Genomic DNA, 5,067 nt, shown 5'->3' with positions numbered 1-5,067 from the left:
GCCTCCTCTCGCGCCCGAGCCAGGCGGGCTCGTGCCCCGCCGCCCGACCACGTCCTTGCCGGCCGCAGCCCATCCAGATCCGGGGAAGGAGACCCCGGATCCACCTCCGCCTACCTCCTCCGCGCCGCGCCGCCGGCGACGACCTTGCCGGAGACGACGCCGCCGCCGCCCGGCCCAATCCGCTCTGCCTCCGCGAACCCTAGATCCGTTGACTTTCCTCGAGGTCGAATTTTCCCACTAAGTCCTTTGTCTGCTATATTTTTATGCCCTGTTCGTGATGCCATAACTTCCTGCTTGTTGCTCAGTTTTGTGCGTGCAATATAGCAAAATGTTCATCAGGATGTGCTCTTCATTTTGTTCCATTGTGGCATTCTTTTTTGAGTTCATCTGGATTCCCAAATCGTTGATGCAAGAGTGATATAAATTATTAGGTGTTGTTACTTAATAGATTATGAGCTTTTGTCATTTTTGTCACATTTGTTGTGTGCTGCATATGGGCATGAGTCCTACATGTATTTTGATCTATGCCATTCCATCTTTACAGGGGTGTTTTCCATGTATTTTTGTGATCCATGTGGTGACTAGCACAAGCATGCAAAGTAGCCTTCGTGTTATTGTTGATTTCAGGATCTCAGGATTTTGACTAAGTCTTTTGTCTGCCGTTATTTTGATGCCATGCAACCATGTTGCTATAGTGAGATACATGCTTTATTTGAGGTGCTTAAGTAAGCATGATTTGAACATATTGTTGTGCTCTATCCATCCATGCCCCTGTTTGCAATTATGGAGTGCCCTATCATGACTTAATCTTGCTCTACTTTTGCTATAAAATGTTCCTGGCAGATTGTTTACATGTTAATCAATTTTGCCATGGTTGTTGTAGTTGATCCAAGCATGCTATAAACTTGTTCTTGCCAGGGTTAGCTTCATGAATATGACATCTTGTTGATGCTATGCTTATCTTGTCATACAATGCCTTATGTTGAGTGAATCGAGCTCGCAAAGATGACTTCATAACTCTATTTTGTCATGCCTAGTTTTCTGTTAAGTCTGAATCTGTTAACGAAACTTGCTATGTTTACATGGGTGCCACCATATCTTCTGTGTCTTTTTGGCTTATGGTCATTAAGGGACTTTTCTTATATGCTTTGAGTAGATTCATGCCATGCCTTTGTTTGCTATGATATGTTCCTGTAGCATGTTGTTTTCTTGCTTTAAACATTGCTTTCTGATGTTAATTCCTGACATGTTATTATTTTCACCAAGCCTGTGATGTTGTTATCTTTTGCACTTTTGACATGCTTGTTTGAACCTGCTCTTGTGTGATTTAGCCGTAGCTCAGTGTTCATATTTTGTCAAGCATCTTGAGTAGATCGCTGCCACGTGTTTTGTTGCTTTGTTGGAGTGCAGTAGCTTAGTTTCTTATTGCATTCTAGATGGCATTATGCTGTTAATCGCAGAATTGTGCCATTATTGTTTTGCTTGCCATTTGCAAACCGTGCATCCGATTTCGGTGATCTTTATATCGATTTCGACTGAAGTCATCTCATCTTTCCAGCGGCACACTTGGTTTGCCAAGTTGAGGCCTGGTTCAATCTTTCCCTTCCGAAGCATGCATATGCATTGCATATCACATCTCGCATGTCATGTCATATTTTGCATCATGTTGATTGTGCATTGCACCGTGATTGATTGTTGGTCCTTTGCTTGTGTTCTTGCTTTGGGTAGAGCCAGGAGACGAATACGTGATCGAGAAACCCGTTGAGTACGCTTACGAGGATAAGCTTTCGTCAACTCGGAGAACTTTGCAGGCAAGATGACCATACCCTCGAAATCACTTCTATCTTTGCTTGCTAGTTGTTCGCTCTATTGCTATGCCGCGATACCTACCACTTGCTATATCATGCCTCCCATATTGCCATGTCAAGCCTCTAACCCACCTTTCCTAGCAAATTGTTGTTTGGCTATGTTACCGCTTTGCTCAGCCCCTCTTATAGCGTTGCTAGTTGCAGGTGAAGATGGAGTTTTTTCCATGTTGGAACATGGTTTTTGTTGGGATATCATTATTATATTTTGTTTACTTTAATGCATCTATATACTTGGTAAAGGATGGAAGGCTCGGCCTTATGCCTGGTGTTTTGTTCCACTCTTGCCGCCCTAGTTTCCGTCATACCGGTGTTATGTTCCTTTATTTTGCGTTCCTTACGCGGTTGGGTGTTATGGGAACCCCTTGACAGTTCGCTTTGAATAAAACTCCTCCAGCAAGGCCCAACCTTGGTTTTACCATTTGCCTACTTACCACCATATACCTTCCCTTGGGTTCTGCAGACTCAAGGGTCATCTTATTTTAACCCCCCCCCCCCCGGGCCAGTGCTCCACTGAGTGTTGGTCCGAACCGAGCTGTCTGTGGGGCCACCTCAGGGAAACTTGAGGTTTAGTTTTACTCGTAGCTAGTCTCATCCGGTGTTGCCCTGAGAACGAGATACGTGCGACTCCTATTGGTATTTGTCGGCACATCGGGTGGCTTTTCTGGTCTTGTTTTACCATTGTTGAAATGTCTTGTAACCGGGATTCCGAGACTGATCGGGTCTTCCCGGTAGAAGGAATATCCTTTGTTGACCGTGAGAGCTTGTGATGGGCTAAGTTGCTACACCCCTGCAGGGTTTTAAACTTTCGAAAGCCGTGCCCGCGGTTATGGGCAGATGGGAATTTGTTAATGTCCGGTTGTAGAGAACTTGAAACTTAACTTAATTAAAATGAATCAACCGCGTGTGTAGCCGTGATGGTCTCTTTTCGGCGGAGTCCGGGAAGAGAACACGGTCTCGTGTTATGCTTGAACGTAAGTAGTTTCAGGACCACTTCTTGATCATTATTAGCTTCTCGACCGTGCTTTGCTTCTCTTCTCGCTCTTTTTTGCGTAAGTTAGCCACCATATATGTTAGTGCTTGCTGCAGCTCCACCTCACTACCCCTTTCCTACCTTTAAGCTTAAATAGTCTTGATCGCGAGGGTGTGAGATTGCTGAGTCCCCGTGACTCACAGATACTTCCAAAACAGATGCAGGTGCCGATGATGCAAGTACAGGGGATGCTACCGAACTCAAGTGGGAGTTCGACGAGGATTCGGGCCGCTACTATGTTTCTTTTCTGGATGATCGGTAGAGGAGCCCAGTTGGGGCGATCGGGGATCTAGCATTTGGGGTTGTCTTTATTTATGTTGGTTCCGTATTAGGACTTGATTGTATTCTGGATGATGTATGCTATATTTATGTATTGTGTGAAGTGGCGATTGTAAGCCAACTCTTTATCCCTTTCTTATTTAGTACATGGGATGTGTAAAGATTACCCCTCTTGTGACATGCCTACCATGCGGTTATGCCTCTAAGTCGTGCTCCGACACGTGGGAGATATAGCCACATCGTGGGTGTGACAACATGGCACCTCTGCCACGGTCGACCGAAACTTAACGCTTCCAAATTCAGATTATGTTCTGATTTTTCCTTTATCATATTCTACAGATCCAAATTAGTTGATTATTTTTCCTACTGGTTCGTATTGATCTCATCTATCCAGTAAACCCAACCAAAAATATTTTTGAAATTTTGAAATTTGAAATTGAACAAATTCAAATCTAAACTTCGTTATGCCATAACTTCTGATCCGTAATTCCGATTTAGGTGATTCATTTTGCAAAATACTCCTTGTGGCATATACTTTCCAATAAAAAGTGGATTTTGGAGATTGAGCAAATCAAATTTATTCAACTTCAAATTTATCTCAAACCTTCATTTGATCATAACTTTTGAACCAGAGCTCCGTTTACGATGAAACCAATTACACTAGATTCGTCTCAAAGAAATCCCTCTGTTGACACCATTGGTGTTAGCTTTCATCATCGACTGTTATGCTACTATTATTTGGTTTTCTTATGGATTTCTTTGTTGCTTTTATTTGTGGATTTTTATTATGAGTGTTAGAAATTGCTTGCTGCTATGTTTACTTATATGAATGCTATGACTGTTTAATATAGATTTTCATCAGAGTGACGGATAGTATCAAGTTATTTTCGAGAGCATTATTATCTTCATCAACTTACCAGGCAACTTCACTTTGACCATGCTTTTCATACCTATGTTTTTGTTGCCTTTAGTGTCATCCTTGCAACAATCCCTCCATTAGTGATATTGAATCCGTGTAGTTGAATACTATGCATGAGGTAGGAACCCATCACCCTGTTACCAAGCCCGGGACGTTATTTATTTTAATGCCACGCTATAGTAGACAGGATTGGTATAAGTGTTCGGGAGTGGTGTGAGAATGGACGACTTTACGTCAATGACGACTACTTCATGATGGCATCAGCAAGGGATTGCATCTTTAGGACATAAGACTTCAAGACTTGAGACAAGAATTCAATACACACTACTAGGTGAAGGATGGTTTAGGTGGGCACCCTGAAGCAACCAGTGGATGACCCGAGATGCATGGAAAAGCGCCATGACATCTTGCGGAAAGCTTCACCCAGACTCAAAAAGATGAAAGAATACTTCATGCCCGAAAGATGTGCACAGGTAAACTTCCGAGCATGAAGTATATTTATACATGAGGTATATATCAATTTTACGTTATTGATTTATACACAGCACCGAAAAAATATTTCATGCCCGAAAGCTTCACCCTATATATATATATATATATATATATATATATATATATATATATATATATATCAATTTTATGTTATTTATACATATGATTGCACTTTAATATATACATTAATGTGTGTGTCAGTAATACTGATTCAGGATGACAGAGTAACTCACCACTACTCTGGTCGTACTTTTTTGGATTTGAGGTCTTTCTCGCTGAAGCTTTCTTTTGCTGTCTTGATTACTTTATTTCTTTGCCCAATATTTTTCGTCTTACATAAGAGACATCCACAAGGATAGATGATGTGGTATGCTCGTAAACAAAATTTGGACAGCGCGCCAGGTTAGGATACCTACGCGTTGATTAGAAGGCATACGAAAACTGATTCAACTACCCTATCGAATCAAGATCACGAAATC

The sequence above is a fragment of the Triticum aestivum genome, chromosome 2A (genome assembly GCF_018294505.1).
Source record: "Triticum aestivum cultivar Chinese Spring chromosome 2A, IWGSC CS RefSeq v2.1, whole genome shotgun sequence".
Taxonomy (NCBI): domain Eukaryota; kingdom Viridiplantae; phylum Streptophyta; class Magnoliopsida; order Poales; family Poaceae; genus Triticum; species Triticum aestivum.
Note: the sequence above shows the minus strand (reverse complement) of the source record.